Source organism: Nipponia nippon, unplaced genomic scaffold (genome assembly GCF_047370975.1).
Source record: "Nipponia nippon isolate SJK-2023a ecotype South Korea unplaced genomic scaffold, ASM4737097v1 scaffold_1, whole genome shotgun sequence".
NCBI classification, from domain to species: Eukaryota; Metazoa; Chordata; class Aves; order Pelecaniformes; family Threskiornithidae; genus Nipponia; species Nipponia nippon.
The window spans coordinates 68,750,455-68,775,535 of NW_028262290.1; positions in this window are offsets into that span (position 1 = coordinate 68,750,455).

Consider the following 25,081-nt stretch of genomic DNA (forward strand, 5'->3'; position numbering starts at 1 on the left):
GGAACTTGTCCTTCATAAAATATGATTTAGTTCATGAAAAAGTAAAACTACTAAGACTTATTTTTTCTTCCAGAAGAACCCAAACACTTAAGCCATCTGCATTCAGCAGTTCTACCATGCTGTTCATTCAAATGAGAATTCTTAACAAAAAGGTTACTTCATTGGGCCAGTTCAGCTTGTTTGCCCAGCAGGAGCTCCGCACTTTATTTAAGCTTTTAAACTCCATATCAGTAGCATGAGTTGATGTTTAGTGCACAATAGGGATACAGTATAGCCTAATATATGCATTTTTCCTTCGGAATTCTAATGGTTTAGTACTGAAGGAAATTTACACAAGCCTTATAGAAATTAAAGCAAGGCATTTATTTCATTCAGAGAATGCAGTGACTTCCAATGGTTGCACTGCTAAGGACTCTCAGCTTTGAAAGGGACCTTTTATTGTGCAGGAAGAAAGCTCAGATATAGCACTAAGCGAAAATTTCGGAGTCCAGATTAGCATGCCTAGCAACTCATTGCTGTGTACCGTTTTTTCCCAGTCCCCTACTAGCTGAACTCTTTCCGTACATCTTTAATTGATTGGGTTAATATAAACCCTCAGCACTACCAGTGTTTGTGTGGCCCCCATAATAAGGCTATTGTGTGCTTCTCTCTACTCTTGTGTTCCCTATTTAGGAATGTGTCGCTCTGAGCAGTTCAAAAGTGTGAGCAAATGAAAAAAGCCACAATCACTTCATTAATGATTTGTAAACAGAATATCCAGTACTGACGCCACCTGCATAGGCTTTCAGAAGAAAAAATACTGGATTTGCTGAAGCTCTGTGTAGAATCACTGTGGAATTTAATTCGGCAGAGTAAATAAATGCCCCAATTAACACTTTTACACTCAACCAAATGGTTGTATTTAGAGGAAACAGTTTCTTTCTTCAAGGAAAAATTCAAAGGAGACATGGGATAAAGATGAAAAAGAACACCCTAAAAACAAACAAACAAAAAATAACCCTTAAATCTCTCCCAGCAAGTTTTACACAAGACGGCACACAGCAGTGGCTGAAGTTATAAAGGCAGACAGCAAAATGTGTTTAAAAAAGGAATGTAAAGTAAGAAAAAAGTACACTGCAAATTTCAAAATAGCAGCAAATGTGTTTATAACTTCAGTTTGCTGCTGCTGTAGGCCTCATTAAAGCAAGCCTTTGTTTTTTCCTTTTCAAACACTACCTATTATGACAGCTAGAAACAGCTTACCAGCTGCATACTGTCATCTTGGCCTGCCAAGATATCATGTAATCATTCTCAGAATCTGAAAATGGGTATCCACCACTGGCTTTGTGAAGATGTCAAAAAGCCTAAAATTGCTCTGCATGCATATAGTTCTAACTACACTGCATAGTTGTTGATTTAAGAAAGACTTTTAGTAAACCCTACTGAGGTAATGTTTATCTACTCTATCTATCTAAATTAGAGGCAAGCTTCTTACATGGCAGCAGATATGCACAGTTTTAAGACCTGTCAAATACTGTGAAGTTCCTTCAAATGCAAGGAAAGAAAATAAGAGTCAGGCTTCTTTCTGAAATGCCAGGCATTCAGTCACTCACCGGTGCCTGCAATGACAACGTAACCCGCCTCATCATCCAGGGGATCACCTGGCTCTTGTATCTGATCTGCTATCCTTCTGTACTCTGCCTGCTGCTAAACGAAACATGTTGCAAAGGAAGGAGACATGAAAAGGAAGCTCTAAGTATTTTATCCTGCATTTCTAAAACTGATCATGTCATGTAACACCACAACATTCCATAAGTAAACAATGGAATGGGTCCACATTTTCACTGGAGTGGTTGAGGAGAGATTTTGACCATGGTCAGAAACATCACACTGCAGAGGGAGTCTTTTGAGGGAAGAATGGCCCCCAAGTGAGGCATGGCTTGTACACCAGCATTGTTTTCTTCCCTGTAGCCATGAAAACAAAGACAGGGTTTCTTCCTTCAGGGGAGGTTTTTGAAACACTGATTATTCTTCTTCTTCACGGAGATGAAACACCTGCCCATCCTGAGGTATATATTGCCCTTCCCCACTCTCCTGTTTTGCAGTGCTCTGTATGATGCAGTTGTGGGCAGAGTGAAATGGTCTCTGGCACCCTGAAACACAACAGGAGAAAATATTTTCTGCAAAAAGATTAGTTCAGAGCTCAGCCACAGCCAAAAAAAGCACACAAGATCTCAGGAATTTGTAGAAAAGAAACAGAACAAAGCAGAGGATGTTGATGTGTTGATTGAGATGGGGTTGGGGGAAAACGCATCTTCAATATTGTAGGCAATGCTCCTCCTGTCCCACATTACTCTGAAACAAGAAGGGGTGTAGAAAGGAAGCAGAAGTTTAAAATTTTAATAACATACTTCCATTAATGAAAGAGTGGAAATTAGGTCCAAAAGGACTTGGGAATTCCTGAAACCCTGCAGAAAGATCAGTCATCTTCACCGTGTAGCATGAGATGCCATCCATTGCCTGAATGTTTGACTCCCTCATTTTAATGTTTTATAGACCATTGACTAACTGTCCCATACAAAGATGTAAAGCAGGAGTAACGGAAATGGAACATAATTCTAGGATCCAGAGGTTATATGTGCTTGCATCAAGAAAAATATTGGCATCATATTACTGTCAAGCTCTTTCTTTGTCATTATTGTTGGCTTCACTCTCAGTTCTCACATACAAGCTTATTGTAGTTTTATGTTCTCCTCAACTACACCTCTGAAGCATGTTTTTGCCAAGTTTTGGGTTCTACTTAAAGACTGACTATTGTAAACAAGGTCTAAAGGTCTACAAAACAGCTCGAACTGCTATACGAATTATTGAGGAGAACCCTGAGGTAATCTGAACTAGTATTCCTTGCAGGAGATGCAACAAAGAAAGAAAATCAGAAGAGAGAAGAAGCATGAATTAAAGGACAAATAAAGCTAATATGTGTCATTAGCAACTCAGTCTTCCTCCAAAGACGGAGGTTTCTGGACAGAATAGTTCTGGATGGAATAGTTAGAAATCTAGCTGGTTTTCTTGCATACTATTTGTAAGAATCAATGATGCAAAGCAACTGCAAAAAACTTGTGCTGCCTGAAAGGTCTCACAAAAGTACAGGCAAGATTATTACCTAGTCTACTTGCCAGAAGTCCACTTCATCTCCTATTTTAAGCAACTGTCAGCACGTATAACTGATGATTTAATTATCGCACATGCCTCCAGCACCATTACAAAGCAAAAAGATACATATACTCAACATCATTCCAACTTTAGGAATGTGTGCAAAATAAGCATGGATTCAGAGGATCCTAAAGTGAGCAAGCTCACCAGGTGCTCACCTGATACTCACAATTATCATCTCAGAGAAATCTGTTCTGTGACATACTTTCAGTTTTAGTTTCTTGGTGCATTTTTTTTGGATTGAGACCTAATCATACAGCAATCTTCTTGGTTGTCATGATTCTTCCAGGAGGAAACCCACACATAGGTAGGAATGGAGTTGCAGTGTGTTCCCACTTTAACTGCTGAAGAGACCAGGACAGGAGGGAATAACACAAAACCCACCCTCCCTACCAACTAGACACAGATCCCATTTTTCTGTGTTATATGTATTATAGATTGGGGAAAAATGCAAGATGATTTTTCCAGAAACAGTAACACAACAACCTAACACACGGAAAAGACCTTGTTGCCCAACGGCATGATTGTTGGACAAGTTATTCTAATAAATATGGCTTCTGAGAAAAGGCATTCAGAACCTTTGGATGCCAAAATAGTGGACGGCAGTATATTCATGCCTTAAACAGGATGAGCTGCACCAGCATTTTCTAAAACATGTGCTTTCCTATGTGTTCAAAAGACATAAGACATCCAGTGTGTATGCATCCACAAATATCTTTGGACTTTGTTATATGATCTTCCTCGTTCCTTTAAGAAGAACAAGAAATCCAAACAGGATATCCTGTCGTCCAGTTTGATACTTGGCCATATGTGCTGGGTCATACCTTCTCTCTCAGTTTTAACCTGCCAAAAATGCAGTTTCTGATAGATAACCAGGTCAGCGTAACCCTCTTGCCCAGGAGAGTTCTGATTGTTGTAGTCACTAAAGTGATATACTCACTAAAAACAGTGAGTTACAGCATCCTATCCTAGAAAAACTAGCTGGCTGTTGAGTAATTATTTATAAATCATTTAGAATGAACAACTTCTGATTGTAAAGTGTTGTTGAAACATAATATTTAGGTCTTTCAGGACAGACATTCAAGACCAGATAACAGGCTTCCTTTTAAGTTTGTCAATGTAAGCTAAAGCTTATGAATCAGTATTATTAAATTCTATACATAGTGATAACTTGAGCTTTAGAATGACTATGTAATTCTTATGCTTCAGTAGACAAGCAAAGAAAATTTAATATATGGGAAGTATGATTCCAAAATTAAATGTGTGGGATTGGGGAGAATGTCAAATAACCATTCTGACCCAAAATATTTTCAGGTTATTTATTTGCACAACCTTGTTTCTTTCTTTTAAGTGGTACTTACTGCCTTTTTAGGAGAAAACACAGAAAACTGCTTTGCAAATATTAGTGTTGGGGTTTTTTTTTTTTTCTTTTTTTCTTTTCCAGCTCTACCTTTTCTTTGGACTTTGCCAAAACTCTCATGTTCCCTAGAGTATGATGAGAAATTATATTTGTGGGATTTCAAATTATAGTAAAAGGAAATTGCACAGTGACCCTTCCTTATGTGCAAGCAAATCTTATAATTTTCTGCTGGAAAGGGAGTGTGTGAGAGTGTGTGATGCCTTTGAGAAAAGAAGAGCCTTTGGCACTGCTAGCAAGCTATAGCCTACAAAATAATTTCATGAAGCTAAGCAATAGATTAATTTAGAAAGTCATGCTCATCTTTATTTTGAAATTTGCTAATTCCTGTTACACAATCTGTAAATACCTCAGATTAGGCACATACTAGAATGTGACAAAATCATTTCTCTGTGCAATAAACTTGGGTAACTCATTTTTGAAAGAAACCAAAAATCTTAGCTTTCCGAAGGACTGCAGTCAAAGATTTACAATTCCACTTGGGAATGTTTTCTAATCTACCACTGAAGGTAAACGGAAAATTAGAGACAGATTTTTCCATTCCAGAGAGGCACTGAATAGGGAGGAAAGGCTGCTGTTCTTTGCAGTTGTGAACAGCAACAGCTAAATTCACTCATCTCCCTCCACTTCCTTCATCATGAATTCATATTGCTTCACACATTTCTGTGACTTTTGTTAAGGTGTAGGCAAATATAATAAAGATCAGAGCAAAATGGCATAATGAAAGGCATTTTTCAAAATGCATGTCTGTTCTAGTCTTCTTTGTGACTTACTTTTTATTTTTCACATTGTAAGACTATGATTCACAGCCATATCCTGCCTGATGGACTCCAGAAATCTGACTGAAACTGAGAAAAACAACTATTTCAATTTGTGGTATGATTTTTTAGACATATCTGGACATCTTGAAATTGTCCTTGCAAAAGGAGGTGGTGTTTGGTGGAAAAGAGTTCAAACTTCTCCGACTGTTTTTTTCTCACAGCAATGCAATATTTCATCAGTAACTAAGTGTAGTGGTAAAAATTGACTTTGTTCAGCTTTGTCTTAAACTGTGAAAAGGACATTATACTTTCCCTGTCTCATTAATAAACTTAATGCATAATGATTATGATAATAACTAAACTTTACTTATATTTTTTGGTGTCTTTATTTAGATTAGAATTGCAGAAAGGTTGATTGGCAGCCTACAAATACATACAAACATCAGCTTCACTACTTCTGCTCAGTTCCGCACTGAATAGAATTAACAACTAACAATATTTAAACAGGACTACAATACATTTTCCTGAAAGCTAAGACAAACTTTTGGTCTAAGAGGGACATGACCACTGTGGGGCACAAGACCTTCAAATAACCACTAACCTGGGTGTAGTCTTGGTTCCCTCTGAAGGAACATCTTCTTAGTTCGTTCCACAAGCCAAAGGGGGTGCTATCGGCTGCTGTAGAAACTGCTTTGGGAGCACGGAATGAGTAGAAGGTGTGAACTGAGTTAATTATTTAATTGTGTTTTGGCATATATGCCTATTTGCTTGTTTTAATCTATGTAGATAAGTGAAAATGGAAGCTTGAAGATAAAATGTAGATTTTTTTCTTCAGTATAAGCAGTTTGCAGCACCACTTAGTATACTACAAAATAAAAAGATTGTGAGACTCAATGTGTATCTCATTGTTTTAATTTGGCAGGTCTTAGATGTTTGATTGTGCATTCTGTATCTATGCTTTCTTTCCCTGAGAGTGTAGATTAAACACATACTTTGTATGTGTATTCTGTGTCTCAATTATCAAATGTATTTAAGTGGGAGAAGCTGTACTGCCAGTATATGTTGAAGGAAGTTGTCTTTCAGAAATAAGGGAAAAGGAGTAAATGTGGGCTAGTGCATTATTCTTCCCCACCAGGAAGGAATCTTCTGACATTTCTATGTTTTTATTAGTAAGTAATTACTTTCCCTAGCTTCACTAGAAAGCTCGTTATTCTTTAGGGCAAGAAAGTTTGAAAATAGCATGCTTCAAATCTGTTTTACTTTCTTATAGTGAGTGGCACTGCTAGTTTGATCCCTATGTGTTAAAATATTATCAGCTCTTTTCTTACCAAGAGTAGATCCTTTCAAAGATGAAAACTTACACACGGTTTTTACTTCAGACTTTTTACTGTGACCCTTCAAACAAGAGAAAAAAAAACCCTCACCATGCAGTTTACAATGAGAAGAGTAATCAAGAGATCTTTTCAATTCATATTTTTATCTAGCTTTTGTCTTTTTTAGCTGTTTTGGTGACAATTGCTTTGAAAACGTAGGTCTTTGTTTTTATGCTTCTTGAAAGATTATAATTGATTTGGTTGCCGTCTATGTGCACATGATGACTATTTGTTGTGTAGATGGAATCAGTACTGGCAGAATATTGCTGCATGCTGCATGTTGCATTATTCACTTTCATCTGCATGCAGCTCATGGCTGGCAGGCTCCTCACAGCTACCTTTAAAGAAGCTTATCCAATATAAAGCTCTGGCTTGTTCAGTAGGAAGTCTAGTAGATCAGTTGTCATATTGCAAGCCTCCTGCTGAATTCAGGAGAGAATACAGGAGAGGGGGCATGCCAAGGTCTGACAGAGGATTGTTTGAGATGGCATTACTGTGCTCCAAAAAGCTCTGGTCATTTCTCTTCAAGTTATCACTTTGTCCGAAGAGCAAAACAAGGTTGAATTGAGCAGGGATAAATCCTGGGATAGAAACAACCTGTATTTTTCCATCCATTATCACTATTATATCCTGTGCAATCCGAAGAGCAAAATGATGTCTTGGAAAGCAAGTATTGGTAACTCTGTTTCATAGTGCATAAATACCTAAAATAAATCCTGTCAAGTCTCACATTTATGCATTTGACCTTTTGTGAGAATCATCCAACTGACTTCAAAGTGATGATACAATACTGAAAGTCAATAGATATGGTTTTTAGTAGGATGCTACGCAGTCTCTGAAAATTTCTTTGCAAGACTATTTTGTTAACTTGAGGATTTCTGTTACAGCATTGAAAGAAGACCTTTAATGAATTTATAGACAGCAATTTTGAGTCCCTAGCTGACTTCTCCAACTGGGAGGTTACTGCCCCCACTACAAAATGGGAACATGTGTCTGCACCTCAGCTGCATCAGCAGGAAATCTCAGGGCTTACATCACCAGTGGTGGTGATGCAAAGCAGCCAAACTTCTTACTCGGTCAGCTTTGCCCTTTTGCTGACTTTGTTGCTGGGGAAGAACAGACCGGTGGGGTACTAACATCTTAAGCTTCTGCACAGCATGACCTGGAGCTTGTCTAGTATTGAGTCTGGAAAAGGTCATGTGGGAACAAAATGCAGTAAATAATTTTTGCATTAGGAAGTGTTGTTAAGCTTTGCTGTTTAGCTCTGACTGTGATACTTAAAGCTTACTTACATTAAACTTGCTCTCGTGACCTATGCTAGCCAGGAAGATTACAGTTTTGACAGTATTTTGATGTTTTTGCAAAAGGACTTTAGACAACAAATATTAAAGACCTAATGTAGGACTGACTGAAAAAATCTTCTTTCAGCTCCTGCATATAGTCTCTTCTCTACCCGACTGCATTATGGGAATTTGTGTACAGGGGGAGCCCTTAGTGTATAGGAGGTATGAATGAAGCAGCTGGGAAAAAAAGAAAGAAAAAAAAAAAAAAAAAAGGAAATAGAAGCTTGCTATTGCTTTAAGAAGGTTTTGGAAACAGTAGGCTGACCTAAGATATAAAAGGAAGCAGGGAATTTATGATGACAGAGTTTTTTTGTGCTAACTCTGTAATGCTTATTCTTTACACTGAATGATACATGCACTGTATTTTATTAAGTCTTTACCTGAGCCCTAAAAGTGGATTTTAATTCTCTTTTATACAGATATGTTAGTTACTTCCTGAAGTCCTCACTGATGAATTAGCTGCCATCCAGAATTCTCCTGCCCTGCTGGTCATCTTGTTTTTTTTAATCATGACCTAATTGCTACCTGTTAATTACTGAGAATGTATTGTCTCTTTTCTATGTAACTATTTTGCAAGAACTGTTGTTACAACTTCTTCTGTGTTTATATTACTTTCCTTTCTTTCATTCTATTACATATTCTTACATTTTGTTTAGCAATTAATTACTAATTTACTTTATGGAAAAAGTACATATTTAGCACCTAATACTATTTCATGAAATGTTTGCAACTAAGAATGTTTCATCGGTAGGTTAGAATAACTAAATATGCTATGGTATCCTGAGGAAAATAATTCTTCAGTACAGATGGAATGCTAACCACTAGAAATTTTCAGCAAGGTATCAAATATCTTTACTTCAACTAATAGCTTGAGTTATTTTGCCTTATGGTATGGTACTAGTTACATTTGCAAGTTACACTTTTTTGAAGGATTTCAACCACTGAGAGGTTACTATCTAGATGTCCTTTGAAATGCGTTTCTTTTCCTGGTATTGTTGTTATTGCCTTCAGTCAAAAGTATGTAATGCAAATTACGATGGGGAAGGAAGGAAATATTCTGTATAATAAGAGCAAAAAATGTTTATTCACAGATTTCTCAAGGGCCACTCAAGCAAGACACTGGCATGGGTTTTTTGCTTAAGGCTGAGTTCGTAGCCTTAGGTTTTTCAGCTTTGCTCCCTTCTCTGCAAAGCTAGGATATACTGACATCTGAAACAATATGTTTTCTTTTTCTATAATGAGGGAAAATAATTTTGATATATCAGATTAGAATTCAAAATAATGGCTTAGGTAGTTAATAAACTGATTCTGTTTCTATTTTTTCTGATTTCTTATAGTGTAATGAACTTGCATACAGATTACCATTTGTCTGTTAAGGGCCTTACCATTAAAATAACATGCAGTGCCTTTTGATCTACTCATGGTCTGGACATTCCTGTACAAGCTAAGTTTTTTAAGAAACTGGAAAATTATTGGACCAGGACATTCTCAAGACCCATATTTCTTTACCATTTGAGCACTTCCTTTTTTATATTTGAAATTAAAATTATTTTAAAATACAGTGAGTCCCATTAATTAGTGTGGGACAGAAAGAACTGTTGTCTAATCATAAGAGGTGAGAAGCAGGTATTTTCTTTCGTGCGTTCCAAATATAAAGACTACTAAAACTAAGGAAAAAACAAAGCTACTATAAGGATTTAAGTGAGCACAAACTACTGAAGAATAAATAAAATAAAGAACATTTGCTATGTTAATGCTTTTTCATCCATTTGCATTTTTCAGAGAAAAATAATGGCTTAAGAGCTATATTTCAGTTTGTCTGGAGGAAGTTTCTTTTATTGCCTTCTAGGCAAGGGATGACAAGAAATTTTCAATTTATTTGTAGTATTGTTAGAAATTAATAATTCATGTTGGTATTATTATTAAATTGCTGTCAACTAAGGATGACTGATAATCATTTTGCCTAAAGGAGCACATCCTGGCAGTATATCTATTTGATATCAAGGTGCCAATTGACTCTTAAATGAAATTTTTGGACTTCTTTGACAATTCATGGATTTTTAAGTATCTATAATATTTCATGAAGATTTTGATTAGTGTTTTGCACCCTCCCTCCCAAGAAAGTATGCATATATGCAGGCACATCGCAATAGTCTGGTCACAAAACCTGGAAAGTGTTGTCTGTCCATACATCAGTTCTTTTGTCTCTTACACGCCACTGAAATCTTCAATCAAAATGTACTACTAAAATGTACACTAAAATGTGTACTAAACATTTCAGAATAATTTCTCTGTCTTTCCTTGTGCTTGATAGAGTACTGAATCACTACCAGGGTTGCACACAGTAGAATAACAGGGAATAGATCAATGCTGAATTCTCTCAAAAAATGATCATGGAAATCATACAGTGTTCTAATTTAACTTACAGCACTATAAGTACAAAACCGTATGAGAACACAAGATTTTACTCCAAATGTGGCTTAAAACCAGAAACTGTTTTGACATAGAGATGTCAGATTTTAGAATGGTAATGGCAGTTAGTTATAATAATATGCTGTGTTTGATGTTGCCCTTTGCTGTTGCTGGGATTTCTGTAGCCAGACCCAGGAAAAATTCTAGAGTAGTGAAGTAGAGAGAGAATGTGTCTTGCTTTAAGCTCATAAGAATATTCTTTCTTTCTTTACCTCATTCACCGATTTTAATTCTAGAGAGGGGAATCGCAAACCAGAGCATAAGACCTCTGTCCATTGGCACTTGCGTTCAAATCCTCTCACAGCATTGAAGTGATGAGGCTGAGCTGTTGCAACACAGGTTGCGCTCTCTGATCTGATGAGACCCTACAACAGCATCATGGATTAAAGTTTTTTTGAGCTCTGTTTCTTGCTGCTGACCTAGCAGTGCCATTTTGCCTTCATTTCTTGTAGTTGTGTTACATTGCAAATATCAAAATGTACTAACAGAAATTAAACCTCAAAACTTACAGAGAGAGAGATTTTACCAATTCTGAGCATGGGAGCACTGGTTTATCCGCAGTGTAGTTGGCAGCTTGAAATGTGTAGCTTCATTTAGTTGCTAGGGAAGAACACGTGTTTATGTCGGTCATTTCCAACATGCTACTTCCAGTTTTACAGTAGAGGCCTAGAAATCACAGCACATTGTTGTTACTGTTTGGAAATCGTCCCCTATCCTGCAGGTGACTTGTACCCAAGACTGATTCTGTGAAGCCTGTATAGGAGGAGGTGAATGATGCGAAATAATTTTCTCTCCAGAATTTTATTTACCAGCCTTAGATGCTGCTCTGGAGAGAGACTTTGTACTGAGCTACAAAAAAGTCAAATTATCAGGTAGTAACATCCCAAATACCAAAGTCAGCATTATACACATTGCTGCTGATCTCTTGTCTAAATAATTTTGACCACTGGGGGCTAAGCCTAACCTCTTCATGTGGCATGCAAAAGAAAGAGGCATTTGTCATTCTGGTGTCTCAAAGAGTGTTTCTGAAAAGCTATCCTGCTTCAGTCTCTCCTTTTTACTATAGAAAAGCACTGCTAGGCAGAGTTAAATGGATTAATTACCTTTTCAGTGTAAGAGAAAAAAGAAATGAGAGTCTTGTCTTTATCTCCTCTGATTTCAGAGGCTGACTAGAGGCTTTTCAGATGCGCATATCCCTTTAATGACTTAATCATCTAATTAGGTGACTTGCAAAGGCTATTGGCAAATGAGCAGAGGGTTATTTTCTAATTCCCATATATCTGTTGATAGAGCAAAGGATTCTGGTATAGTCTCTGTCCTTTTCCCCCATTCAAGGTTCTGGAGATAAAGAGTTAAGATTAAAGATGAACAAGCTCTTTGAATAGGAAATGCAAACAGGCTAAGAATGTGTTATTTCTTTTTTTAAACCTCTGCAGCTTTTTAGCAACAAAGTTGGCTTAGAGGATAGGTTTAAACCACTTAAAACAATCCCTCAATTTTGAAGTTGCCTTTTCAATGCACCCACTTGATAACGTGTCAAACCGGCTTTAAGTCTTTAGTTGTGTTGAGCTCACACATTTCACTGTCTGTTAAAATGGGCAATTAACAAATGTTCTTTACATGTGAATACTGAATCAAAATACAGTCAGAGATCTTCTGTGGTCATGGGAAAGCAGTGTTGCCTAAAGTAAGTAGCCAGGAAACATAGTTTGAGTTTCTATCTAGCTCAAGCACTGAGTTGGTTCTACCTTTGTTAGTTTGGGATGTGTGGGCTTCATTAGGTGTTGAGCCCAGTATCTGTGTTTACTTGTGGCATTTCAAACATATCAATTTCACCTTTACAGTAAATGCCAGGAAAATACTGTGCCTTTTGATGTTGTTTCGAAGTTGCATTACTGTGAAAATGACACTTATTTAAGGGTGGCAGAGAAAGTTATCTAAACCATGACTTAGCAATATGGATGTTAAAATAATTCAGGGGTGTTTAAGGTCATAGTGGAAGATTTTCACACCTGAAGCCAACTATTTTTATATTTCTGAGGCTCAGGTGATGCTGCCAGGCATGTGACAATCTCAACACTGGATTCTTTAGTACAACTTTTGGATATTAATGGTATTTCAACCCATTACAGACCACTGTTGCAAAAATCGATTTAAATAAAACAGAGTAAATGTAATTAAGGAATTAACTTAGCCTTGTGTCTGATATGATGACTGGAAGATTGTTTGGGAATGTTTGAGCTGAAGGAATTGTCAAAATCACGGATTTTCAAGAGATACCAGTAACTGATTATGAGTCGATACAGACAGCCCATCCACAGGATAAATAGAATTGTATCTTAGCTGTATCTTAGAGTTGCACAGGCTTGTAGAGAGAGCAGCTACGGCAACTTTTAATGAGTTCTCACATCAAGAAACTCTCCAGCTCATCCAGCACCAATCATCTCCCTTCTGGGAGAACATGATCTTCAGTCTTTGCTCTGCCACACTGTGCAGCAGTTATCGACCTTCAACATTTCCCCTAGGCAGTTAATGTGGTTTCATCACTTTTTCTGGGCAGTCATTATTCCTTTTTACAGGATTTCCCCACTGTAATCAACAGACTACCCCTTCTTTAAGGTATGGTGAAGCATCATCTCCTAAACTGTTTAAAAACTATGGGGTATCAAGCCACTACACACTCCATTAAATATTCACTTGCACCAGGAGAGACAGTTGCCCACTAATACTGTTAAACATGTGATTTAGACTTACAATCAGTACATTATATTCATCCAGGTTCCTTATCTGTGTCATAGTTTTAGACAAAGTACGGCTGTGGTGCAAAATAGATACTAACAGTCCAACTTTTCCTCAGCTGCCAAGAGTGACTGTGTGTTAACAGTGCAGTCATCCGGCTCCATTAATGGTTTTGGTGGATGGATCTAAAAAAGACTGCATTGTGGGTAGGCCAGAGTGGAGGTCCAATTTGAAGTGCAGTAATTTCTATCTTCTGTGTTCAATGCTGTATGTTTTACATGTTGGGATTTCTTTTCCTGACTGACAAGCTGACCAGAAAATAAATTTCTTGGGTTTTTTTCAGGCAAAACAGCTGGTTTTGGCAAATGTACTTTTTGTGTTAAGCTTACTTTGTCATAAATTCCTGTAAAACTTCTTTTAATGTGCTTTTTCTATTGCTTTCTGTTCTTCTAGAGAATTATTATTTTGAAAATTTGAAATATTATTTGTAAATTGGATATTTTATTGTTGTGACGAAAACAGCCACTAGTTTGGGAATGGCAAAATTACTTGTTTCATTCCAGTTCAGAATGAAGACATGTATGAAAGAGAAACTCCTACTTTTGACTAACTTTAGTACTTTTTAGGTGGTAGAGAAGAGATAAGAGAAGTAATTAGAATGTATAGCAGTCAAATCTATTTTTCTTTTGTTAGGTAATGTAGGTCTACAACAGAACAAATAATTTAAAAACATTTAAAAAGCTTAGTTGATCTGCTCAGGCACATCTGTCCCTTCTCTTTCATTATTGACATCAGTGGCTTAATATACCATTAAAACAAACTCTATTTTAAAATATATATAAGACCTGACTCCAGCAGTACACTGACTGATGTCCTGTGAATTCCAGCTCAGGCCTCACCAGCCATATGGACTCATACTGCATTGTTCGTTAATATTGAATCCAAAAGTTCTCAGTGAATGCTTAGAGACTTCTGCCTCTCTTGGTACAGGAACACAGTGTATCTACCTTAGACATTGCCAGCCCTAGAGGCCTGTTGTTGTTTGAAATAAATAACTGGGATAATACAACTTTTATGTGTTAATGTCATTAGCAGTAATAAGGTCTGATAAATTCATCTACAGGATCATCTGGGAAGCAATGATGGTCCAGTAATTTTTATTTCAGGTGTATCATCAGCTGATACCATCTACTCTTCCTTATATCCTATCGTGATGATGCTACCTGTCTGAAGTCTGCTTGCCACAAGTGTTCCTCCATACCCTCCTGTTGATTGTGATTGCATTCTGGTCCTGCTTTTTGATGTAGGGTGACTCTGTGGCCTCCTGTCCACATACGACATGAAAGAACAACTCTCATCTCATGCAGTTCACACACAGAGATTGATATTGATAGAAAAGGAGAAATGTTTTCATGTTAGAACTCAAAATAGCGACCACCTTCTCCAGCAGTTAACAAAAATAGGTTTTGCCTACATGTTTCCCATAGGTGGATTAGTTTAAAACTGACTGCTGAGGAAAGCCTTGTTTTAATAAGCTCTTCTCAGACCTTGAAAACCTGTTTAGAAGCACTGGCACTGAACTTGAATTTTGACAGTGAAGAGAGTGATCATATGCTGTGAAGAAAGGTGTATCCAGGTGATCCTCAGGCACGCATCTTCCCTGAGACTGAGGTGTGTGTGGGGAAAGCAGTTTTAGATGTTTTGTGCAACAAGGCCTGAGCATGCCAGTAATGCCAAGTTCGATAGGAGAGGAGTCCATCCACGGCAATTAAACACTCTGGTTCACAAAATCATTAAGCCACAAATGACTGCAAGTGGGGAGGGTATTCTAGGGAAGTACTACTATGTATTTTCTGACATGTATGCTGTATTCTGGAGAGGTATTACTCTATGTACCCATACTTTTCCCTGGCCATCCTCCATATACTGCCATTAGAGACTCAGTACTGAGTAAGATGCATCACTCGTCTGATCAAATATGGTAATTCTTGGGGGTTTTTTGTTTGTCTGATTGCTTGTGTTTTTTTTTTAAATATTAACAGTACTGGAGCATCTGCACAGGATTCGTAATATAATCTGTCTGCCTGTGGGAAACGTACCTAATTTAATAAACTGTCATTACTGTACAGTGCGAGAGCCAAGTATCACAGGCCCATCGCATACTTCTTAGTGACTGTAAATTTACAACCAGGCATGTCTGCAGTTAAGTGAAGTAGTAGAGGTATGCATTTAACTAATTATTCGTAGACAGATTAAAATAACAGCTCACAAATTCCACGTAGCTAACTGGTACGCTCAGAACCATTTGCTGAGTCTCAGAAGATGCTTGGAAAGAGTGAAAAAGGGTGAAGTGTGCCTAAATGAAGATTTCCTTTTCGTGGGGTGCTGGGAGTGACACAGGAGAAGCCTGGTCCCCTTTGTTCCCTATTGAGGATCCTCTGAGCAGGAGCACTCAGACTTGTTTGGAGGATCTAATATCCGATGTGAAACAAGGAGCACATGTATTGTGCCTGTCGCCAGCGGCTCTATTAGAAACAATCAGTCCTTTTCCAAGGCTACATGGCGTGTGATGTAATTCCATTTTCTTCCTGACTGCAGGAAAGGAAAATCAAGTAATTAAATGTGAGAAATCACCAGCCAGGGGGGCCCTTTCTGCTTGGGTGGATTTCCCAACACAGTTGCCCAGCCGCAAAAGGCAGAAGCCGACCTGGGGAAAGACAGCATGGCTCTGGACAAAAGCATGACACTGCCCATGAATGCACCGCGTACCAAACACAGTTTGTTGTCAGGAACTGACAAGCCAGCCATGTCCAGCTCAAGTGGCCCTACTTCCCATCGGCTTGAAAAGGCCTGCTGGTGAGGAGGCTTTGGTCACAGCGCTATGCTTTATGCTCCCGGCCCCATTGTCCCAGGGCTGCAGGTTCCAGGCAGGAGGCGTCACCACCCCACCAGAAGGTGACCAAGGGTGGTGGGACTGGGGGGTTGGAAATGGACTGGGGGTGTGGGAGGGGGGGTCCTGAGGAAAAGTGTCCTGCAGCCTGGAGCAGCCTTGGTCACGATGACCTCTTCTCCCAGTTTTGGCTTCCCGGCCTTTTGCAGCTTTAAAACCCATATTTGCACCGCATCTCCCTCTTCTGCAGGCTACGGGACATCACGGTTATGGCATGCGTAAAATCTTAGTGCCAAGAAGTGTTTATCTGGATTTTGCGGAAACCTGTAGCAGAATTCAAATGTTATGTATGTGGGTAATAAAGAGTCTTATCATGTATAGCCTTAACTTTCAGAAAGCCTGCACTGCCTAGAAGTGAATGAAACTCTGCAAACAGGCAATAAACCTGTGGAGAATCTGAGCCACAAGTTTGGTGGGAGAACTAAAGTCATTTTAGTTCACTTTGATTACTCTTTTTAATAGGCAGCTTACGAGGAGCCTATCACCTGTTTTTTATAAGTAACTATGTTTGACATTTCAATTTCGTTCTTACAGCTTTTAATACATTTTTTATCTTGTACTCTTCTACAGATAATTTACTTCCCAGTGTTTCTTTGTAATAGCAACCGGAATGGAAAAAAATGTTCTCATTTATGTGTAAATTTTGTTAACAAACTCATCTGCATAAATCACATTTCTTCCCAAGGATTTTATTGTGCAGTAGCCGCTTTTTCACAAAAGTTAGAACTTTAAAACAGCTTTCAAAATCAGCTTGAAAGTAAATTACAATGAAAATAAGATCAACACAACAAAACATTTTTATTTTGGCTTTAAAAAATAGAGGTGAAAAAATCAAGGCAATAATAAAGGGTATTAAGGCCAAGGAAATTGTTTAATACTTATGTGTTGTTTATGGGGTTTTGAGGGTTATAAAGCATGTGACTCCATCCTTGTGCATTTTTTAGTAATTGAAATGTGCGATCTATTGTGTCTTGTTTAAGCATACTTGAAGAACATAATACAGAAAAAAAGAACTCCTTATATCCATTCATTCCTTCTGACTCTAGATATAAGATTAATTAAAACAGAACAAGTTTCTTTGCCAGGCTGGCAAAGTGACAAAAATTGTGTCTCAGGTTAGGACCTTTTGTTCTATCGCCTTCATAAAAAGTGTGAAATGGTGTGAATGTGAATCAAAATGTGTATATCTCAAACTGTAAAGCAAATTCATTAGTATTGTAGGCAAGACTGCTTACTGGTATTGCTGTTACTTGCTCAGAGGTTCACTGGTTCTGACTGGAGACAAAGGCTATGGAAATCTAAAATCATTTTGGTAATGACTTTTTTGTTGCCCTTAATATTCTGTGTTTCAGCAGTCTGGGATGGAAATGAGTACGCAGAGCGCACATGACATTGCAACTGGCACTCACTGCTTCAGGTTTCAGTTAATCCTCTGCAGAGTGCTCTGAGCGTTGAGCAAAGATGTTAATTTAAGATCATTTCCACAGATCTCTTAGAATTATCAGTAAATTATCCTATGTGCTGATTTCAGAGAGGGCAGTATCATATGGCCGGTGCTCACTCAGTGGTAGCAAAGATGGATAATTTGAGAAAGTCACAGTTTCAGGTATCTCTTCTCCTGATCAATAAATAAATAATGCATCCCTGAGTGGCAAAACCATTCCTTCCTGGTAAATGCAGCAGAATATGCCTTTTCATGTACAACTTTACCATGTTAAATATAAAATACTAATGTACAGTACTGTGGTGAAAGCTGCAGTTTCATGTTATTTTTATGTACGCATAATACTGTTTAGCTGTTTTGAATGTCTTAGTATAGCAGCCAGTCTTTCCAGTCTAGAAATGCACAAAATTCATAATTGGCTTGTAAACGCTTTATTAGAAGCTCTATGCTCATTTCCTCCGTAGCCTTCAAAGATCTAGCATAATGACTATCTGGAATGAATTCTGCTCCTTGATTTAGTAGCAGCTGCATCTGTGCATGGTTAAACTTAACTGTTAAAGGTTACATAGTGGAATTACTTTTTCAGTAACATAAAAATATAAGAATTTTAGCTGGTTCTGATTCAATGTCTCCTTCAGAAAGCAGTTGTCCAAAATACCTGATCTTTAGAAAGTCAGACCTATGTTTTTAAGAATCTTAGATATTTACAAGAACTATTTCACCTTGGCAAACCAGTGACTCAAGGCAAGTTGTGTAAAGCAAGGATCATAACATTGGCCAACCTGGTAAAAAATTCCACATCGTCAGTCTTGCCTTTAGGACTAATAGTCATCAGAGGGTCAGCAGATTTACTGTGAACATCTTTTGGTTGCTGTAGGAAGTGCACGGAGGCTTTGCTGGTAATCTAGGCTTTGACAAATCAAAGTTTGGACTTTGAAACTCAAGCAACACTGTTCCCTGAGCTAGGACTTACATGTGTTACCTGGATTCTGAAATACAATAGGAAATACTGTATCGTGACTGTCTTTTTAAGTGGCTTTCATTGTTTGTGACTGTGGCTCCATGAGCACCTACTGATTATTTGTCTGCGTTTGTCATTTGCTGGAGCAAATGTGAAGGGCAGGCATTGGAGTTAAATCTCTTCTGAAGCTGTCAAGGACAGTGGGCGAGATGTTCAAATGTGAAAGCTAGAACTGCAGTGGCAGATGTAAAACTCAGGGGTTTCTGTCTTCCATCCTGTATTTCACTAAACATGATGTGTGATATTAGAATTATTTTTTGATACTATATCTGTGTTATGAAAACTGATTTGTGTTACACGTGGATAACCGAATGTAGTTTCTAAGCACTGTGGCATTTTGAAATTTTTAGAAATGCAAATGCCACCTAAATGAAAACCAGAATATCTTTTCCTAAATTTTTCAATTTTTTTCCTGTAGTTTTTGCCAGAAAATATTGGACTACTGAATGCTGCAAGGGAATTTAGTGTTAATTAAGCTTATTTTATAACAAATGTATATGCATATTGTACTGGATAAGTGATTGGGATGGTTAGCTCCATGAGAAAATATTTTAATAAATGGACAACAGTCTGAAAAATCAGACAGCAATAAACTGTAATTAATCCAAAACTTTGGCCACTATGACCTGATTTTAGTTCCTCCATGCTTCATTATTGCCATTGTTATTCTAAACTTCTAAGTGATTTTAATAAGTTTTCTTTAAAATAATTTTTTCATAGTTATATTTTTATATTTTTCATTTCAAGTGTTTCAAGCTCTCCCTACCATTTTTTTGTTCTCTCTACAGCTGTGTGCTGTGCAAAAGTGCATGAATCATTTCCATATCCAAAATACACTGGAGTGAGAGGAATAAAGTGTAGAAATTCTAGTTTAAATCAAACGCAAGTTTAAATCCAGTTGCTTAAGATTCTAAAGGGACAAATAACAGTGGAAAGCAAAAGACTGGTGAGAGATAGGATCTAGTTCCTAAAAGCTGTATTAAGAATATATTAGTAGCCAAGTTTCCAGAAATGATGAGCCATCACTGCTTTTTGTTAGAATCAGCCCTGTTGGAAAAAAAAGATAGTTAATCTATATCTTTATTTTGAATGTTTATTTTAGATTCAACATTTTTAAACAAAGATTCTAAAATTCATATTAGAACATTTGGCTCTGCATATCTGTCTTTTGCAACAACTGTAAGAAATACATCCTAGAGAAAAGACGGCACATTTTTTTTTTTGGCTTCCTGTATATGTACTGATGGAAAAAACTGTTGTTTTTCCTGACTGTGAGCATAAAGGAGAAGCCTGTTTTTGCTGACCACATAAGAACATAGGAAGAATATTATTTAATCACTTTTATTTTCGAAATGCTGTCCTTTTAAAAAGTTGAAATGGAATTTATCTTTAAGGCAAAGTGAGACATATTTTAGCTCTCTTGAAGCCATGCTTCAAAATCGGCCTCTCTGCCATTTGTCTGCTATTGCACACACTTAAACAGATGTGATTTAAACACTGCTCAGCTCTGCGTCATTTATAGAACCTGGTGTGTCATCTCTGAGCACAAAGAGTGTTCAGTGCTGTACCAAGGTTACAACGCCATGAGCGGTGATGAGCTAAAAGCCTTTGGAAAAGTGTGAAAGAACTAAGTAGAAAGCCAGTCATGAGGAAATGGGCTTCTACTTATTTTTGTAAATACATTGTTGAGTAGCATATGTACAATGAAAGGAGAGAAAGGAAAGAATATCTCCTTTCCATATGTTTACCATTGTTGCCTGAGCCAACTTTAAGATTTCGGTTTTGTTCTTCAGTATGTGATCCAACTTTAAAAAGACCTCTAGTTTTTGATTCACAATTGTCTGAGTTAAGATACAGTAAGAAAATGAAAGGCAGATGTCTCACACCTTAAGTCAATCTCTAAGAGTATTTTAGAGCTGTTCAGCATATCCAAGGTTCTGGCCTTCCTTGGCAAAGCTTCTTAGTTTTCCCACACCTGCAGCTTTGCTGTCTTTTTTTTTTTTTTTCCCCAGTCTCACAATAAGTGTAGCTAAAACAAGCATTCCAGTGTGCATGAATAGAGCACACAGTAGGCAATCTGGGGACTCATTCATCACCGATCAATAGAACCGCTTGGATAGTGGATGAGATAGCAAACCATTTGATTTATTATGTCCAATGTAATAATACATGATTTTAAAAGAAATTAAAACTACAAGACTAAAAACCTTTATCTTATTTATTATAGAAGTAATAAATAAATACTGCCATTTCTTTAAAAATATCGGTCGGCTGTGTCTGTAAAAAGTGATATCTTTTCTTGAGAGGTGTAAAAATGATGTTTTTTTAAAATGATTGGGTTTTTTGTATTAATATTTTTACTATAAAAATGCTACTGTGTACAATTAGTAAAATGAATATATATTAAGAAAACACAGCATTAAGATTCCACATGTGCTAGAATATGGCAAAACTCTTTGGTCTCAGCTTGTTCTTATGGAATAATTTATCCCTCTTGTAATAACATTGAAGTTATGAACCTACAGCATATAGTATCCTATATAATAATATCTGAAATTAATGGGCCCTGAAATATGCATGAGGAAAACTGGAATAATGACTACCAGTGATTATAAACATGTCTTATTGAAAACAATGGTTCTTTACCTTAAATGGAAGATTCACATCCAGAACATTTTTCTCAAGACTTAAAAAATGCCAGAAAAGAGAGACCATGAGTTTGACACCCCCCCCAAGATTTTCTCTTCAAATTACACTTAATTTTAAAACAAGATGACAGCTAAATATTGCAACAATATTTCTCTAGTAATCTAAGCCAAACTTATCATTATTTTCTGAGTAAACTGAGGAACTGAAGGCGCTCTCATTTTCTTCAGTTGTGTTTTGGATCAGCAGTGCATCCCAGCAATAGAAACCAGTATATGGAAAACCAATGAGGTATTCAGTCACAAAGAACAGAAACCATAACTAATGATATGCCTAGTTTGTGGTTTTAAACAAAGACATATTATTTTTCATCAAAAATTATCTTTAAAAAGGAGATGTTTTGTTCTAGTATTTCAAAAGTGACAGAATTAAATTTTGCAGGACGGAGGGAAAGAAATTCTCTGAAGACAGAGACGAATACTGTGTACCAAAGCTAACAGATATTAAAATAGATATAACTGCAATGTATCTGCCACATGTAATAAAAGCAAATTATATTGTAGAAGATTTATTTATTGCATAAAGAAGTCTTCATTAATTTTGAACTTCTTTTTTCTTTAATTGTGAATGCTCTCCGAGTAACCTTTAATACAGTCTTTTACCTGAAACTTCCATGATGTTTTCAAAGGTGTACCAAGATGTTGGGTTTTTTGCTACTAAAAATAAGTACGTTTGTCATTTTACTTATTTGTCAATTTAAGGCTATTGGTTTTGTATTAGATATTCCATAAGACTGTAATTTACCCTTGCTTTCTTTCACACATCAACATTTTCCACTTGATCTCTATGGGCTTTTTACAGAGTCATTTTTTAAACTTTAAAAAAATGGTTTATTTCTGAATGAAAAATCCCATATGATACACTTTTAGCATAAAATAGACATATGACTATAAACAGCTAGGACTGATATCTGTCATGGAAATGAGGCTCCACAAAGGAAAAATGGTTTTGACTATTTTCCAGGGAAAATATATTTTGGCAGTTTGGTGACAAGACTAAAAATCATATGCCGCCTGTGAATGGGTTTTTAAGTGTGTTGTTGCTAAGAGGTTAATCCTGCACCCACTCTTTTCAGTGATGCAGTAGTGACAGTACTTCTCTCTCCAGTGGTACAGAATCAGGCACCAGACCAGTAAAATGCACTTTGAGGTTGTTGGTACACATGTACATATATATAATGGATTTGTAGAATGCAAATATCTTAAGTAATCTACTTCCAAACATGTTAGAACATTACAAGATCTCCTGAAAATAAACTCTTGCAATGCTCACAGAGAAAAATGTCCTGTGGCTAAAACTGGAAGTAGCAACTTTTGGCTCATTCTTTGCTGTTCAAACTCATAGTTTACTTAACCTAGACCTTTGGGGAAATGTTGGGTTTTTTTTGTTATTTTCAATTAGTACTCAGCTTTTTACAGAACACAGAGAACATAAAAACAGTGCAGTTTTCCTAAAGAGCCTTCCTAAATGGCTCAGAAAAGATCTTGCTGCTTTGAAAATGCCTTAGAAAATAACTGGGTTTTTTAATTTAACTTCATGATGAGCAGGAACCTTTCCATGTAAATTCTTTCTATAGGAGAGTAGGAACAAATATGACTGCTTCTTTCACTGTCATATGTTCAATAACAGTGAAGAAAAGAGAAATTGCAGGAATTTTTTATCTGCCATTTGTCTTTAATCCAATTTGGGGAAACAAAATATTTCTGAAGTTTCTCACTGTCTGCATTCAGTGGAGTCAAGACTCTCTGTGGTGAGGGCTCTGTGATCAGCATTCCCATGAAAAGTTTTGCAGTTGGTGAAACAACATTTTCTGACAGATTGTTTTCTGACATGATCTCTGTTATATCTAGACTAGCCCCATATCTTTATTATTAGTACTTGCTTGACTCCTTCAAATAAAAAGACCACAGTATAGCGTAGAAGTATCCTGTCATCAGGTCAAATACTGGTTAACGGTCCTTTCTTACAGAACTCATATACCAATTTACTCTGGTTCCCCAATACTTTTTTGGCTGAATAGTATATATCCTGAATACACAGCTGTATTCAGGAAGCTTAAGAGCTGATTGAATTGTTTTATAGGAAGGAACTACCTTCTACTATAAAGACATAGCATTATAAATGCTGCTATGTTTATAATGTTTTATTTTATGCATACCAGATTTCTCTAAAGCACATATACAATGACCAGAACTGAGAAGGGTTTAGAAATTTAGAGATAGCTATTTGTGAAATAAAAGAATAGACTGGAAGTTCAAGTTGAGCTACGTGAAAATAATTTTAGCCATTGTACAGGATATTGCTTTTTTTCTTTGATTTCATTATAAACTACATAACAAGTTGCATTGAGACTAAATTGGCAGAGTTAATTTGTGGGCAGAACTGTAGTGTTGCTTTTTTATTTCAGAATCTCTGAATATTATTACAGATTGATCTAGATAAGAACATTAATGCTGGTAATAATAAAGATTACACAAGTTCAAGTTTAATTATGTGAAAAATGACTACTCCTTTACAGTACGTCTCCTAGATGTAAAATCACGTGATACAGCATATATTCAGTTAAGTGATACATATGAACTGAAGATCAAATGTTATTTGTAATATAACATGCTCCAAATATTTTTTTGTGTAAGAGAAAAAAAAATAGCACACTCTGCCTACCTTATTGTTAACCAGTTGTCTACACATAGCATCTGTTTACATTAGTAATGTAATTGGTGTGATAATAAGCTCATTGATTTAGTATCTAAGGAAATAATCAGTCGGGACATCACATTTGTCTTGCTTTACTTGACAGCCTATCTTCTACACTGAATAGGCAATGTCAATTCTTGCCATTGTTTCAGAGAAATGGAGCAACAAAAAACCCCAGAAAGCTCTCTTCTCTTTGCCAACTATTTCCATAAAAATGTTTGCTGCAGCTAACTGGTATCGGACAAATTTAATTTTAACAGTGGCACCAGGCCAGTACACTTTAATGTAGGAAAATTGTATTTCTTTTGTTACTCAGGCAGTATGACAGCCTTATCTTTCACTTGACAGTTAAGCAGAAAAGGACTGTGAAAAACTAAAACTGAAATCAAACAAAGACACAACTGGGAAATTTAGGTTAGCTGACTCACAAGGAATTTTTTCCTTTTTCTAAGGATTTTTATGTGAAAATGTATAAACAAAGTCTCCTTACTAGGAGTTAAGAAGCACTTTACAAGATTGTAAGATGTCTATGTAGTTGGGTTCACTTCCCAAAATCACAAAGGAAAAAAAGTCAATCAGGAGTGTTAAAATAAAGAACAATCCCAGTTTTATGATTTTTTTTTTTTTTGTCTTATGGATAGTGTTACCTTAATATGTCTTTCCTGCTGCAACTTTGGATTTCACAAGCTTCCAAAAATCCATGGTCCACAGAATGAGTTCATGGGCTGAAATCATAGAGAATCAGGTTGTCTTGACCCTATGTGATGTTCAAGCTAGGGAGGAGGACAAGAGTCTGTCCCCTCCATCTATTTGCACGCCATGAAGACCAGTATTCACTGCAGGGCCTGTAGGCAGTGGTGCTGAATGACTTCTGTGCCTGGACTTTGTTGTAGATGGAATGGGAAGCAGAGAGCAAGAGCAGTCTCATTCTCCTGTGACGGTGAATCTCTGTTCATCAGTTTATAG